This window comes from Chrysemys picta, chromosome 9 (assembly GCF_011386835.1).
Source record: "Chrysemys picta bellii isolate R12L10 chromosome 9, ASM1138683v2, whole genome shotgun sequence".
Classification (NCBI taxonomy): domain Eukaryota; kingdom Metazoa; phylum Chordata; order Testudines; family Emydidae; genus Chrysemys; species Chrysemys picta.
Window position 1 is genome coordinate 32,770,222 of NC_088799.1, and position 17,501 is coordinate 32,787,722.

General features: G+C 39.2%; 1 protein-coding gene across 21 annotated transcripts in view; it reads left to right on the top strand.

Moving 5' to 3' along the window:
* Positions 1-17,501, top strand: part of TFDP2 (transcription factor Dp-2) — a 172,414-nt gene that overhangs the window by 63,392 nt on the left and 91,521 nt on the right. For 3 of the 21 annotated variants that reach the window (XM_024108073.3, XM_065556928.1, XM_065556933.1), the window contains exon 1: positions 15,077-15,161. The exons of the other annotated variants lie outside the window; for them this stretch is intronic. The gene's annotated coding sequence lies outside the window, so the exon portion shown is untranslated. Of the gene's footprint in view, positions 1-15,076; positions 15,162-17,501 lie in introns of those variants that run through there. 21 annotated transcript variants of the gene reach the window in all.

Here is a 17,501-nt window from a genome sequence, read left to right on the forward strand (position 1 = left end):
CTGTAATTCCATTACCTTATTTTCTCATGCATTTCCAGTTGGATACAGTATTCTTTACTTTTGACCCTAAACTGCTCTTGCTGTGTATTGTTTGGAACAGCTAGGATGTTCCACTCAAAAAGTGGCTGCAATACAATAGTTGAAGTGATCTCTCAGAGTGGAGTTGGCTCAGTGATTTTGTAAAACACTTTGATCCTCCTAAAAGGTGCTATTAAATTGCAGAGTATTAATATTAGTTGAATGAACATGAATGTACTAACTTGGGGGGAAGTGACTTTGTGTCATGTTTATCTTGAACCTGTGAGTTCAAGAGAATTGCCAAATTGTGACTGTGGTGAGGTACAAACTATGCACTACATCACAGACAACTGCCCCATTCACGCTTACGGGGTGACATGAGGGGGATCCACCTACGTATCCCAGAAGTATTAGAATCACTTTAGATTATCAAGATTCAATAATAATCTCAGCCTGTTGCTTTTCAAAGGGCATACAAAAGAAGACCATAGCCTTAACATAAATTTAAGGATAAAACTAAACAGATACCATGCCAACTGTTTCTTTTTGTTTCTATTTTATTTACTTTTCTAATGGATAGCTGAATAAAGGACAATGTTATACCTTATTGTTACTAAGGTTTAAGTCATGTTAATCGTGAATGTATTTTGCATTAGGATTCTGCTTCCAGAATGATGGAACTATCCCTTCTACCCCTTCATCTTTTTCACTATATTATGTATTAATAAACAAGTGTAATTCACATAAGTATAATTACTCCTTTGTTTTACCTGTGGCGTAATTAAAAATCACTGTTTTTTCCCCTCTTCTAATTAGGTATCACAGTTCACTCACAATGTCTAAATCCTTTTTCCACCTTTGGAATATTCAGTAAATGTTTAACCCACTTGAATATCTATATTGAAAGCATCTATTCTTTAAGATGAAAGTGTTCTTTACCTTCTCCTTTCTTGTCGAGGCAGGATTCTAATGACAAATTGTAGAGAATACAAAGATGCTCCAAACTGGCATTGAGAATTACTCTCTGAATGGGGTTTTGTCAGCTTTAGTACTACATATATTAAAAACTGCTCATCTGTTAAATAGTAGAGAAGCTTTGACTTCCAAACTATTTCTTTCTTCTTTCTTTCAATGGTTTGTATTACTTTATTTTTACTGTGTTAGACAACTATGTCAGTTTAACACTTGGATTCTACTGCCTGTTCATGAGTATGTAAGTTTTGCCTTAGTCATATTCCTGGCATTGTACTGAAAACCTACACATGCTTTTCCTTCACTCTTTAAAGGAACCGTATTTGAGAAAATATAAGTGTTGTGCCTTCAGAGAGAGGGGACTTGGGATGCTGGAAATAATCCTCTGCTGTGTCATGTATCAATAATGGTTGGAGAAAACTCATTTGCTTTCCTTTAATAAAAAAAAATAAATCATTTGTTGTCTACTTGTACAATATGTATATTACACACAAAAGAACATTAATTTCAAAGTCAAGAACTCAAAGGTTAGGAAATGTCCAAATTAAAGTTGTCTGTTCAACCTTAATTTAGCCCAGCTTTATAATAGTCTTTAGTTACATAAACATACTAATTTTTTTCTGCACAACTCCTGCCTCATTCAGTGCATATTGTGAATGGTGCTTACTTAATAAACAGCACTTCAATGTTGTGTTTTCTCTTTGTTCAATGTTTGGCACCATGCCTTATTTACTAAACATGATTCAAAACTTGATCTGAATTTCCTCATGAGCTTTTTTTTTATGGTTCTCATCATTACAGTACCTTGGGTGCTTAACAAATATTAATTATATCTTAACAAAACCCAGTGAGATGAGGGGGTGTTTATTCTTATTTTACAGGTGTGGAGCCGAGGTAAAGAGAGATTAAGGTCAAATATAGCCACTAATTTGGCCCTGTATACTCATCCTCAAGTGCCTGTTTTGGTTAATGGTCGTCAATCCCCTCCTTTTCGTTTGTCTAAGGGTACAAGACAGGGCTGCCTGTTTTCCCCTCTGTTGTTTGCTATGGCAAGCGAGCCATTTACCATAAATGAGAAGTAGACCCTTGGTAAAGGGCATCAAAAAAATTTCTGGTTTAGAATAAAAAAATAGCTTTGTATGCTGATGTTTTCTTATATTTGCAGGATCCAGAAGCCTGGTTAAATATTATACAAAAATTGACTTTAATTTGGGCAGGTGTCAGGCTTCAAAATAAACTATAATAAAGCTTATGTTTTAGGTGTTAATATTCCCAAAAGGGTCACAACAAACTGTTGTCAGCCATGTAACTTTAAATGGGTAAAGGAATCTTTAAAACATTTAGGAATAAATATTGTGGAAAAAATATAAAAATCTTTTAAAGGCAAATTCCCTCCAATGTAGAATAAAACAATTAGACTTTGAGTAATAGAACAACTATGAAATTTCTTGGCCAGGTAGGATAGCCATGGTAAAGACTAATGTGCTCCCAAAGTTATATTTGTTTCAGCGTATCGCTGTTAGTGCTGACATGGCATTAAAAACATGGCAGGATGCGCTATTAAAATTCATATAGAAACATAAAGGACAAAGGGTGGGTTCTAAAGTTCTTGTATAAATCTACAAAGTGAGGTGGATTAGCTTTCCCTAATTTAGCTGCTACTTATTATTATGCATCACAATTAAAAGATGTGATCAGCTGGATTTAACAGTAAAACATCCAAACACTGGGTAAACTCTAACAAGATTGGAGTTCAGATATAGCTATTCATAGTCATTGTTAGGCTAAAAAGAAGTTTAGGTCACCAAAAATAATCTCCCATTCATCCAGACTGCCTTAGTAGCCTTGGACAAGTTTTCTAAATTCCTCTCCCTTGACTGCATTTTTTAATAATCAGGAATTTATCTCTAGGAAATATCAGTGACTACTTGTTGCGTGTAGTAGCTGAGATTAATCAATTTGGACAGCTGTTCCTAACTCCTGATTTGAAATCATACCAAGAGGTATGTAATAATGTAAATAATATAAAAATCCTATATTTTCAATATTCAGTCAAAATTTTATTTTTAAATCTGGGTATATAAGGGAGCTCTATTTAAATCTTTAACCACATTTGAGGATTTGACCCAGGAGCAAGCTGGAACACCAGGTTTAATTTCTAAGGCATATACCATTTTGAGTGAAAAAGACGTTAAGAAAACAACCTAGCTGAAAAGACTGGAGAGGGATTTGAACAAATAAATTGATCTGAATGAATGGATCTTTATCTGGGGAAAGGAGATGTACATCATCAATTTGTGTAGCTGATAATGAAAATTTGTATAAATTTACTGTATAGATGGCATTTGGCTCCAGTTAAGATCCGTCATATTTTTGCTACTAGGAAGGTATTGTTGAAGGGGTGTAGGAAAAGGGGAACTTATTTGCAGATGCAGTCATTGTATCCAGAAATTAAATGATTTGGGGAGGAAATAATTAGAGATTAATCTTATGACAAAATGCCAGCTTTCTAGAGATCCCCTGACTTGCTTACTTAATGCTAAGTAAAGGATTTACATTTTAAACAGAAAAACAATAAAAAAATGTGTCAAGCAGCTAGATTTGTATTGCAAATTATTGGAAACATGTAACCACCTCCTCCTATGAAATTGTGATATTGTAAAATATGGATTATCCTTGAAGTGGAGAAGCTTTCACACCAAGTATGTACATAAAATAGTGCCAAAGCTGCCAACTAGTGAAGTCGGGCAGCCTGGAGAGTTCCTGGGCATAAAATCTGCAACCTTCCACCCCCACCATAAACTTGATCAGCAAAGCCACAGATCATCACATGTTTATTTATAAATCCACAGACACTGTAACCTTTGTCTCTAGCTCTCAATGGCCTCATACACATGGAACAGGATTAATGACAATTCCTGTAGTATCCCATGTGAGAACTCTCTGGCCTGAAGAACAATTGCTCATAACCACCCTTTGGGCTGGTCTACACTGGCGGGGGGATCGATCCAAGATACTCAACTTCAGCTACATGAATAGCGAATTATCTGGGTCCAGACGGCAGGGGATTGATGGCCGCGGCTCCCCCGTCGACTGCGCTACCGCCGCTCACTCTGGTGGAGTTCCGGAGTCGACGGTGAGCGCGTTCAGGGATCGATATATCGCGTCTTAACGAGACGGGATATATAGATCCCGGATAAATCGATTGCTACCCGCTAATACGGCGGGTAGTGAAGACCATACCCTCTGTGACTTCTCAGATAAAAATGAATGGAGACACTCAAGCTTCTTTATGCACCTCTGCTAGCAGGTAGTCAGCAGTGTCATAAGTCAGATCTAATAAATTGAGCAAATGGCTGGCACAGATATCTTGCTGGGAGAATATAAACACACAACCAATACTGTTGTCCCAAACTTGGGTTTAAAACCTGCTTGATTAGAATCTAGAAAATTTGAAGGCTTAAACTGATAGTTTGGCATGATGATCTTTTCCAGTATTGGAATGTTCAGGTTAAAGTAATTGTCAAGATTGACAGCATCATGATATGACTTCTCAAGCAGGGGCTATACAGTATCATTATCATTCCTCCATCAGGAATCTGGAATTTTAAGCTGAAATTAGTCAGATTCAATGTGACACTTTTGTGCCTGGTACCCCACTAGTCTCCTCTCTCAGTTCATCTATCCCAGGTCACCTGTAAACTATAGCAAATATACTATACTATATTACCATATAAAATAGCTAGTTTAAAAAAAAAATTCCTCCCTAGGAAGATTTTGAAATGAATTTGAGTTTTCATTTTGATTTTTGAGAACAACAAAAAAATTTGAAGGTTTGTCTCCCCTCCCCCCGCCCCCCAATTAATGTTTGGGATTTTTTTTTTTCTCTTCCACTATCGTTTCAAAACATCTCTGATTTTGGAAAAGTTACAGGGGCAGAGTTATAGGAAAACTGAAATACTATTATTAGTGCATGAACCCATCCTCTTTCTCTGTGTGTGCACCCTGATTTCCTACACAAAAAAAGAAACAACAGGAAGGGAGGGCTAGTGACTTGCCCTCTGTTTTAGGAGAATGTCCTCATCCTTTTTTGTTTTCCCTTCTCTTGAGTTCCAAAGTCACTTGTATTTTATCCCAGATGTTTCTTACTCTCAGTTGCAACTGTGGTGGTTGCCACTGGTTCTGCCTCCATGTACCCCCTCTACTGTGCCGCTTCCACAAGTGTATATGACTAGGGCTGGTGCAGTCAAATCTGCAACCTCCCAGGCAGACTGTAAGGATTATCCATACATTTCCATTTTGTTTAGGTCTATAGCTTGAGCGAGTGCATAGCCCATGCTGTCAAGTGCTGGTCAGACATGCATTGCCACTTTTCCAAAGGGAAGTCTTCCTGTAAACTGCTGGTATTGGACTTTCAGAAAGCCTTTGACAAAGTCCCACACCAAAGGCTCTTAAGCAAACTAAGCAATCCTGGGATAAGAGAGAAGGTCCTTTCATGGATCAGTAACTGGTTAAAAGGGTCTAAATAAATGGTCATTTTCAGAATAGAAAGAGGTAAATAGCAGCGTCCCTGAAGACTCTGTACTGGGACCTTTGCTGTTCAACATATTCATAAATAATCTTTAATCGGAGATAAACTGTAAAGTGGCAAAGTTTGCAGACAGTACTAAATTACTCAAGATAGTTGTTCAAAGCTGACTCTGAAGAGTTACAAAGGGATTTCACAAAACTGAGTGACTGGGCAACAAAATGGCAGATGAAATTCAATGTTGATAAATGCAAAATAATACACATTGAAAAAAATAACTCCTACTATAAATACAAAATGATGGGGTCTAAATTTGCTGTTACCACTTAAGAAAAAGATCTTGGAGTCATAATCTAGAGTTCTCTGAAAACATCTGGTAACAGAAATAGCTAATAGAATGTTGGGAACCATTAGGATAGGGATAAATAAGACAGAAAATATCATAATGCTGTTATATAAATCCATGGTATGCCCACACCTTGAATACTGTGTGCAGTTCTGGTTGCTCCATCTCAAGATACATTAGAATGAGTAAAGGTACAGAGAAGGGCAGCAAAAATGATTAGGGGCATGGAACAACTTTCATATGAAGAGAGATTACAAAGACAGACTGTTTAGTTTAGAAAAGAAACGACTAAGAAATGATAGAGATCTGTAAAATCATGAGTGGGATGGAGAAAGTGAATAAGGAAGTATTATTTACTCCTTAACATAGCACAAAGCGAGGGTCACCCAATGTAGTCAATAGGCAACAGGTTTAAAACAAACATAAGGAAGTACGTCTTCATACAATGCACAGTCAACCTGTAGAACTCATTACCAGGGGATGTTGTGAAGGCCAAAAGCATACCTGGGTTCAAAAAAGAATTAGCTAAATTCATGGAGGATAGGTGCATCAGTGGCTATTAGCCATGCAACCCCGTGCTTTGGGTATCCCTAAATCTCTAACTGCCAAACGCTGGGACTGGATAACGGGATGGATCACTTAATAAATGCTTCATTCTCTCTGAAGCATCTGACACTGGCCACTGCTGGTAGACCAGATACTGGGCTAGATGAACCATTGGTCTGACCCAGTATGGCCATTCTTATGTTGTTCTCCAAGATCTCCACAGTGCTCTAAGACAGCACTTTTTATGGCCTTGTAGTCTGTGGCAGTGTCCTCACCCAGAATCTGTACAGCAGATTCCTTCTTGCACTGAGTTGTAATAACAACCTGCTTGAGAATGGCTAAGTTTACCTCCGATTAGATACAAGGCCATTTTTGCTTTTTGCTAAAGGAGGATTGGTATTTATAAGCAGCCCAGTTAGCGAGTGGGTGAAATGGTTCCTTATGCCTGCTGGGCTGCGAACCTCAGTTTGCTGCTTCTTTATCTGTTGCAACAAAGTCTGTTAGGTTACAGCCACAACTTTTTGTTAGCTCACAGTCTGTGTTTGTTACGGTAAGGCTGTGGTCTGTGTTTGCTCTTGTTGCTGCAGTTATTTTTCAGTTAGCCATTTCAGGACGTTTTTCATTTTCACTCTGTGCAGAGCATGTCTGCAAAACCCATTTCTTGTACCAAATATATATAGGCTGAGACCCAAATCCTCAAAGGCATTTAGGCTCCTAGTTTCCATTGAAATAACTGAAAGTTAGGAGCCTAAATACCTTTGAGGATCCAGGCCACAGTGTCTCCCCATTCTCACCAGAGCACAGAGAACCTTATTATTGTCCAAATTTACCCTCTTCCTTGGGCTTGGCTTTATTTATAAGTAAAACATAAACCTCATTCTAAGCTTTTCCCCTGTGCATGGGCATTTCTAGAAGTTGTTCTCTCCCTAAGGTCACTGCCTATCAATCTAGTATTAAGGTTTGTGGCAGGTATGGCTCATTAACTCAGAGTTTCTCTGCAGGGTTCAAACACTTGTGTCATGGTGGATCCGCAGATTTCTGCCTCCCTGTTACAATTAGTTTTTTTATTTAATAATAAAATACATGTTTATATTCTGAATTATTCATCTTTTTGGCTAGGGGAAGGTTGTGAGGTAAGGGGGCTGATGAAGGGGTGGGAAGAGGAAAAGAAAGGGGAGAAGAGAGAGAGGGTAGTTGGAGGAAAGGAAAGATATTGTGAGAAGATGGAACAAAGGACATGAAAAGATGAGATGTGTGTGGGAATGCAATGCATGGGTCAAGGTAGGAAGTTAACCCAAACACCAGTCAATGAGGAAAATTCAGTAAAAAGAATCAAGATGATATTACAAGCTGACGGGTTTTCAGTTGACTAAAATGACAGGCAAGACTAGGAGATGGCGGGAGAACCTGGCCCTTTTCCCTATGCTTCTGGGTTTTACAGGGATTGTTTCAGACACACTGTAGTATTCACATTGAAAAGGTTATCTTTGTGACCAGTAGGGTTGGAAACATAATCTATGTTTAAATTCTGCAGAAACTGACAGGGACACTAGAGAAGAGGCAGAATGGCATTCTTTCTTATTCTGAATCTAGAATTGGTTGTAAAACAAATAAAAGATGTTAAAAAGCCCTAGTTCTTAATATATTTTTCCCATATATGTATGAGATGGAAATACAAGAAATTATTAGTTCCCAACAGAGACAATTAAACAATTATTAGTTTCATAATTCAATGTAAATGTTCTTTTTAAAGTGTCAGTTTAATTATTCTCTTGTTATAAATGTTGCAATAACATGTTGTGCTGAATATCTTCTTTAAATATTAGTACTTAAAAGAAGAGAAAAATTCAACCTCAAGTTTTTGAGCTTGATGTAGGAATCTCACTGGGTGAAATCCATCATCTGTTATTCAGGAGCTCAGATGAGATGACACAATAGTCTCTTTGATCTTCAAATTCATTAATCTATAAAATAGACTATAGAAAATTATAAAAAAGGCATCTTTAGAGATTTGTGGGCTCTTAAGGATAGGATATTTTTGTGTAAATATTTTTTCTGCAATTGTTGGTATCTCCCATGACCCTTTCTGTTTCTAATAAAAACATTTCTTTTCATATTCTGTAGGTAACAGACTTGATTTTCAGAGCAAGCCTAGCTTCCATTGACTGCAAATGGAGTTGTGGGTCCTCAGAGCCTCTGAAGTTCAGTCCCTACCTGTTTTATGTATTTATCTAGCTTCTAATTACTTTCCACTCATCCCTGCATTTTAACATGGTTATGGTATTCTGCCTTTCCACAATATGTGCCCCAGCTCACTCCTCGGACCCACCACCACCTTCTGAATTATTCAGGAGCTTTGATACCAAGGGTAGGATTCACAGATGTATTTAGGCACCTAACTCCCATTAAAATCATCTGGAAATCAATGGGTGTTAGGTGCCTAAATGCCTTTGTGAATCCCACCCCAGGTTACCTAGAGCGGCACCACAGAGGCACTTATAGTTCTGGCAGCTTTTCTACAATCTTACCATAAATTCAGAGATAGTCATAGAATTGAAGTGTGGGGGAAGGTCAAACTGAACAAACTTGTGAACTTGACTATTCAACTGTTGAACTTTGAGGGTGGCTTCTTAAAATAATTTGTCCTATACGGTTGCTTTCCAGCTGGGAAAGAAGAGACTTCGCTGAGAGAATAATTTTCATTCATTTACTTTGTTTCTAGAAGTTGCTATGCTTCTGTCAGGCAACTAGTCAGGCCCATCAACTTTAATCATGTCAGTTGAAAGATGGTGACGTTTTTCCATAATTTTCTCATCCTTGCACATAATGGACAGACGTCTTCAAGATGTGTAGATATGTAAGGAACTGACCAGGCAATAATCCAGGAGAGACATTTAAAGGAACAGCAGTTTTTAAACATTATTTTAAAGGAAATATATGTAGGACTTTAAGCTTAAAACAACCACAAGTTTTTATGGTTTTCTTCGTTGCTTTTTATTTGGGCATGCGGAAGATGGCCTGCCAAACTGGGTCCCTGTCTGTGGCAACATAAAGCATATATTCTAGAGCTCGAATTAATGGCATGGAAGATAGAGTTGTAACAGCAAATGAAGATAACTCAGCAAAATTGTGTCTTGAATATAATGGTAGTTAGAGGCATTGGGCCCTGATCCTACAATGAGATGCTTCTAAGTAGACCCCTGTGTATCATGGATTCCCACTGAAGTCAGTGAGACTCTGCATGGGTGCAGTGGTCTGCCTGTGCACCTCTTATTGCAGGATTGAAACCATCAATTGTAAGGTTTTCAAGGCAAGGACCATAGTTGCCTCTGGTTCCTTGCACCCACGTAGAGCCCCATTCAGCTTCTGGGGTCAGCATACATGGTGTTCATTACAGGATTGGGGCCTATATTTGTATAGGGCTTTGTACAATATAGTTCTGATCCTCTCTGTGGTCAATGGGTCCTAACAAGTTGTAAATAAAAATAGTATTTCTAGGCTATTCTTCATTGACATTAGGAATGGACCTGCTGGTCAAACAAGCTGTTAAGACCAGAGGATGATAGGCTCAGCTCTATAAATAAGAAAGATGAGCATATAATTCAAAGTTTAGAATTTGCTCAGAGCTGAGCAATTAAGTCCAAATTTTTCAAACATGTACATACAAATAATTTTATTGAGTATAAATTGATAGAACTATCTATGTGGGTAAAATTACTGACACGTTGCAAGAGTCTGCAGAAGTTAGAGAGTAGGATGTGAACTCAGGATATGGTACTGACTACAGTCAAAAAGTTTATGATGATGGGGACGCTTCAGAAGACAAACACATGAGAGGATGCCAAAGAAAATAATCCAAATACAACCAAAGTCAGTCTGATCCTGAGCTGACCACCAGCTAGACCAGGGGTGGCCAGCCTGAGCCTAGAAGGAGCCAGAATTTACCAATGTATATTGCCAAAGAGCCACAGTAATATGTAATCATAGAATCATAGAATATCAGGGTTGGAAGGGACCTCAAGAGGTCATCTAGTCCAACCCCCTGCTCAAAGCAGGACCAATTCCCAACTAAATCATCCCAGCCAGGGCTTTTGTCAAGCCGGGCCTTAAAAACCTCCAAGGAAGGAGACTCCACCACCTCCCTAGGTAACGCATTCCCGTGTTTCACCACCCTCCTAGTGAAATAGTTTTTCCTAATATCCAACCTGGACTTCCCCCACTGCAACTTGAGACCATTGCTCCTTGTTCTGTCATCTGCCACCACTGAGAACAACCGAGCTCCATCCTCTTTGGAACCCCCCTTCAGGTAGTTGAAGGCTGCTATCAAATCCCCCCTCATTCTTCTCTTCTGGAGACTAAACAATCCCAGTTCCCTCAGCCTCTCCTCATAAGTCATGTGCTCCAGACCCCTAATCATTTTTGTTGCCCTCTGTTGGACTCTTTCCAATTTTTCCACATCCTTCTTGTAGTGTGGGGCCCAAAACTGGACACAGTATTCCAGATGAGGCCTCACCAATGTCGAATAAAGGGGAACGATTACGTTCCTCGATCTGCTGGCAATGCCCCTACTTATACAGCCCAAAATGCCGTTAGCCTTCTTGGCAACAAGAGCACACTGTTGACTCATATCCAGCTTCTCGTCCACTGTGACCCCTAGGTCCTTTTCTGCAGAACTGCTACCTAGCCATTCGGTCCCTAGTCTGTAGCAGTGCATGGGATTCTTCCGTCCTAAGTGCAGGACTCTGCACTTGTCCTTGCTGAACCTCATCAGGTTTTTTTTGGCCCAATCCTCTAATTTGTTTAGGTCCCGCTGTATCCGATCCCTACCCTCTAGTGTATCTACCACGCCTCCTAGTTTAGTGTCATCTGCAAACTTGCTGAGAGTGCAGTCCACACCATCCTCCAGATCATTAATAAAGATATTAAACAAAACCAGCCCCAGGACCGACCCTTGGGGCACTCCGCTTGAAACCGGCTGCCAACTAAACATGGAGCCATTGATCACTACCCGTTGAGCCCGACGATCTAGCCAGCTTTCTATCCACCTTACAGTCCATTCATCCAGCCCATACTTCTTTAACTTGGCGGCAAGAATACTGTGGGAGACCGTATCAAAAGCTTTGCTAAAGTCAAGGAATAACACATCCACTGCTTTCCCCTCATCCACAGAGCCAGTTATCTCATCATAGAAGGCAATTAGGATAGTCAGGCACGACTTCCCCTTCGTGAATCCATGCTGACTGTTCCTGATCACTTTCCTCTCCTCTAAATGTTTCATAATTGATTCCTTGAGGACCTGCTTCATGATTTTTCCAGGGACAGAGGTGAGGCTGACTGGCCTGTAGTTCCCCGGATCCTCCTTCTTCCCTTTTTTAAAGATGGGCACTACATTAGCCTTTTTCCAGTCATCTGGGACCTCCCCCGATCGCCATGATTATATACATATGTGTGGGTGTGTGTGGGTGTGTGTATATGCACACACATAATCATTATATATGTTGATAATATATATTTATTATACATTTATAATATATAGTTAATGATAATAACTTAATCTTTTACATAGTGGGACTTCTGGCAATCTTTGCTTTCAAAAAAACAACAACAACAAAAAAACAAGTTTGGTTTGTGTTCAGTTGTGCTCACACACAGCAGTTCTCTTAAGTGGCTGTCTGTCAAAACGGATCGGTGCTTGGATTTCACATGTTTGAGTGTTGAGAAAACAGACTCACAAAGATAGGTCGAGGCAAGCATCAAGATTAATTTTAGGGCTGCACCTCTGATGTTGGGGTATTTATCCTTTGGTACAGATTTCCAGAAAGTAAGGGTCCCCTCCTGTCTTCTGAACAAATTTCAATCTGTCATCTTCCAAAAGTTCTATTATTTCCATCTGGGATGTTGCTTCGTCAGTGACTAAAGGAGACTTCGGACAATCGGCTTCAGCACTAAATAAATAAATAATAAATCTGATTTGAGGCCTTTTCTGCTGCAAATCTTGGAATCTTTCCTCAAAACTTTCCTTAAGGTCTTTAATCACACTCATATCTAGTTGTGCTCTGTTTTACGCATTCTGCTGCATTCTCTTTTGATCTGGCTTGAAGTTGTGACATTGAGGGAGAACTGACACACTTTCCCTCAAGCATTTGTCTGTGAAACAACTGAAGTTTGTTCATGAACGCAAATACGCCTTGCACTAGATCAGACAGCAACCGGAATTTTCCTTGTAAGTCCACATTTAGTTTATTCAAATGCAGCAGCATGTCTGCAAGAAATGCCAAGTCTAGAACCCACCTAGGATTTCTAAGCTCGGGTTGTATTCTGTGCTTTTCCACCATAAAAAATTGTACTGGTTCCAGGAGCTCGAAAAAATGGGAAATAACTTTACCTTTCGAAAGCCATCGAACTGTGCAGTGAAATGGCAAATCGGCAGGGGAGTCGTCTTCATCCAGTTCTTCAATTAGATTTTGAAATTGTCTGTGATTTGAGTGCATTTGAGAGAAAGGCATTCACAATGTGCTAGACAGGTTTCATGACATGATCAAATTTGAGATTTTTAGATACCAGTTGCTCCTGATGAATAATACAGTGAAGTGTCCAAAATTCGGAAAAGCTCTTGTCAGACTTACAAAGCCCTACTAATCCATTTGCAGATCCCCACAGGTATGGAGCCCTATCCATTGCAATGGCAGTGATTTTCTGTAAAGCCAAGTGGCTTTTCGCAACTACCAAAATCAGCCACCTCCTTTAGATCTTGTCCACGGGTTTTGTCCTTTAGTGACAAGATATTGAGGAGTTCTTCCCTTCATCAGACACAGTGCAGACACATACCAATAATTGAGGTTTATCCTGAGCATGGCATGACTCATCCAAAGTGATGCTCAAATACTCACACGGCTGAAGTTGCAAGTGCAGTTGCGATTCGATGTCACTGTTCAGGTCGGAGATTCTGCATTCTGTTGTGTGGCGTGAAAGCTGCAGGCCAGAAATTTTCTACTGTAGAGTCTCGTTCTCTGGTGACAGGATTGAAATCACATCAGTGATGCACATTTTTATAACCTTGCCTTCAGAGTAGGGCTTTTTTGCATGGGCTATGTGCCAGGCCACATAATAGGAGGCTAACGTTACAGTCTGCGATTGGTTGGCAAATCTGGTGAAGAACTGGGCTTTTACATCTATTTTTTCAAAGTTTTCAGTTTTAAAGTGTGGAGTTGAGAACCTTGTGGGAATTTTTGATCCATATGTGCATGGCTCAAAGCGAAATGATGCTGCACGTTGAAGATTTGAACTGAGAGATACACGTCTAGCAAAGAAGACACATGGCCTTACCATTACGTTCAACGAAAAAGTACTTATTCTCCCACTCCTGTTAGAAGCATAGATTTTCATCTGTGTATTTTCTTTTCTGTTTGCACTTGCCTTCCATTGTTAGATAGTGTAAGAAAAAATTTGGTTAAAAATTTCCACACCAGCTAGTCACTATGTGCTTTATTCAAGGAGAAACTGGTGCCGGCCAGGGGGTGCTGAACCCCTGGCTCTGTCCCAGGCCTTGTCCCCCACTCCACCCCTATCCCCAAGTCCCCACCTCTGCCCCACCACTTCCCTCCCCCAAGTGAGCCATGTTCGTCCCCCCGTCCCCCCCCTCGAGTCTCTTGCAAGTCACAAAACAGCTGATTGTGGCGGGCAGGAAGCATAGGGAGGGAGGAGGCGGCGCTGGGGGAGGGAGGGGGGGGCTGCATACCACATCCTCTTCCCCCCCCCCCTCCAGAGCCACCTCAATGCTGCGAAACACTGATCGCGGTGGGCGGGAGGCACGGGGGAGAGAAGAGGAGGTGCTGATTGGGGGGGCCTCTGGCGGGCAGGAGGCACTAAGGGAGGGCTGACAGGGCTGCCGGTGGGTGCTGAGCACCCACCATTTTCCCCCAGAGTCAGCTCCTAGCAGGAGCCGCATATTATCTTCTGAAGAGCCGCATGTGGCTCCAGAGTCACAGGTTGCCCAACCCTGAACTAGACTGTGGGACTTCATAGGCAGGGACACGAACAGGCTGGTTTTAATGAAGGAACAAGCCATGGACAAGAATGAATGGTGACACTGTACTGCTCTCCCTGTCTGCAAAGATGCTCTGGGATGAGAAAGAGGGGGGGAAAGAAGCAAGTGTTTGCAGAATCTGGTCCTTAAACAAAAAAAAAATGATTTATTTCAGTCTCTTGTGGTACTTTTGCTCTGCTTTCAAGAAATGTTAAGGCTTCCTGCTCTGAGGCTGTAGCAAGTTTTTGATGCAGCCTAGAACAAAAAGAAAATTCCAACTTTTATAATTTGCATATACAGGCTTCACTATTTAGATTTTTATACTGGAGATTGTAATGCTGTGACTGTTTAAATGGAATCAAAATGAATGGTAAATTATAAAACATGGCATGAGTAAAAACTATTTTAAAATCTTTAAAAGTAAGAAGTGTTAGCTTTAAAAAGCTGGAGAGTATGATAGTGTGCTGCTCATTCTGCAGATTATGGTATGTCAGTTCTTTGTAAAATGTTTTATTGCAGTTAAAAGTGTTTCATCTTTATCAATTAGAGTTACGGTAGGACATCTATCTTGAGCATCTTTTTGGAATTCTAGCAAAGTATTTGAATTGGGCTTGTTCTGAGTTTGATTGCTCATGTCTGGCACAGTCTCAAGTTTCCTCTGAATGGTAACAAAGACTGTAGAGTGTTGTTGGTACTGCTGTGAGAGGCATGCTTCCTTAGTCCAGGTAAGAGAGTGAGTTTCTGTCTGCTGTATAAGTATTTTGCAGAAAGTATTTGGTATTTTGAAACAGCTGCTGTTTTAAATTAATAAAGAATTCCTAGCATATTAAATTTAAGACATTCCTGGAAGTTGCAAGCAGGAAAATTACAGTGTGTTGGGGGGAGGGGTAAAGAATTAGCCTAGTTTGTCATTTACATGTCTAAACAAATAGATTAAAATTTGGGAATTATTTTACCTCCTCTTTCCTTAACTCAGTTGTCCGAAGTGGTGCTGGCTAATTAAAGCATTGAATGTGGAATATTGAATGTGGCCTCATGCCATTAAAACTATCCAAAATAGTTATACCTATTTTAAATTGGTATAATGAACTTTGCCCTTTATGATCTATACTTTGTCAGTTATTTCTTTCAAAAAATGTACAAAAGGAGAAAATCTTATTCTTTTTAGATCCTTAGAAATATATCTTAAAAGTAGGTTAATATGTATGTATTTTATTACATTGTATTTCACTATAATAATTTTTATCTAGTACAGTTCTCTTGAAGTATTTGTGCTTTGAAAATGTCAGCTGTATTCTAATGAAGCCAGGGTATTGTTTGCTCATAAAGAGGCCAGTGCATTCCACTGCTTTATGGTTTATTATGAGGCACAGTGTGAGAGTGTGGGTGGCACCATTTGGTGTCTGCTTGTTGGGGTAGTAACTGCCATTATGCTAGGGGGTTTTTTTGTTTTTTTTTTTTTGGATTGGCAAGAAAATATAATAAATGAGATCTTGCCTAGATCTGAACAATGTAAGCAAAGACTTTATTATTGTATGTTCTCAAGAAATGGAGTGAGTACACTTGAGATACCCGGAATAAGTGTATATACTTAAGTAGCCTGAAGTATGAGCAGTAGTACTCTGTGGGTTTTTTCCAATACATATGTTACCAAGAACAATACTACATAACTGTTTTAATTTAGAGGGGAATCTTTCTAATACTTTAGCTTTGTCAAATAAAGTTGATATGTGATCAGAATTATGAAAAGAATAATAATTAAATCCATGGAAGTAATCAACAATATTTGATTTAAAAAAAATGCACAACGGACTTTGAGCTGGAAAACTCCTGATGAGGATTTGATTCAGAAAAAAAGAAACAGATGTCTCTCCTGTTACAATTGAGGTTGTTTCATTCAAAGTTCACAGTAGCTGATGAGGGTGAGGAGGTAATAAATCTGGCGTAACCAGCTCGTATTTAAAGAAAACTTGTGGGAATTTAAATTATTTTATTTGATGTTTTGCATTTTTAATTGCATTGTAATGTCATGGAAACTTTGATTTTCTTATTGTTGGCTTTTTTTAAAATATCTGAGGTGTATATGATCTGGGAATGAGTTAATATCTGCAAAAGTGGGTTTTTACTTCAGTTAAATCAAGTATAGGAAACTAACTTGGTAGAAATGTTTTTGATTCAAATTCTTTTTGTGCCCCCCAATGACTGAATACTTGAGAAACTATCTACATGTGTTAAAGCCAGCTAAAAATATAGATGTTATCTGAAGTTCAGTAGAAAAGCTTAAAATTAAATTCACATGTAAAAGGTTGAGCTATTTTAGGGGTTAATTGTTCTGTTTGCTTCCTAAATAAAGTATAGTGATTGACCTAAGGGGCCTCATGTGAGTAAGATATACAGCAATTAAAGTATTTTGTCTATGAAGAGGGAGTCAGTTAGCTGATAGCTATCAGTTAATAGGGTGGGTAAGAGAGAGTGGTGGTTTTTAACTGACTTATTTAAATATTTATGGAAGTGCTGTGTTTGATACTTATTTTAAAATATATAATAGAGCATCAAATTTTAAAATACTGTAGTAGTTTGAATGGATCAAAGACTTGTTTGTGTCCTTGATGATTAAACAATGTAGTTTTTTCTCTTGCTGTGTTGTTTTATTCCATTACCTTACATAATTTTAAGATTTATTGCTAGTAAGATAGAGAAAACTTAGACCCTGATCCTGCAACTGGTTTCATGTGGGAGGAGTACTGCATGCAGCTCCATTGAAATATTGGGCCTTTGCATCAGACATTTAATCCGTAATGCTTCACAGTATTTTCATAATAACCTTATGTTATTGAAATAATGCTTATCCTTATGCTGCACACTAAACTTGTTAGTGAGATCCAGTTGCAGGATCAGGACCATATGGGTGTACGGGTCTGTTCCCAAAGATCTAGTTGGAGAATTGGCACCAAAGGCTTCAGTTCTTCAAGCTTTCCTACATGGGTAGGATACTGCGTTGAGCCTGAAGTTATTGGGACTCTGTTCAGGCATAGGGATCTGCCCATATAAATCAATTTGAGGGA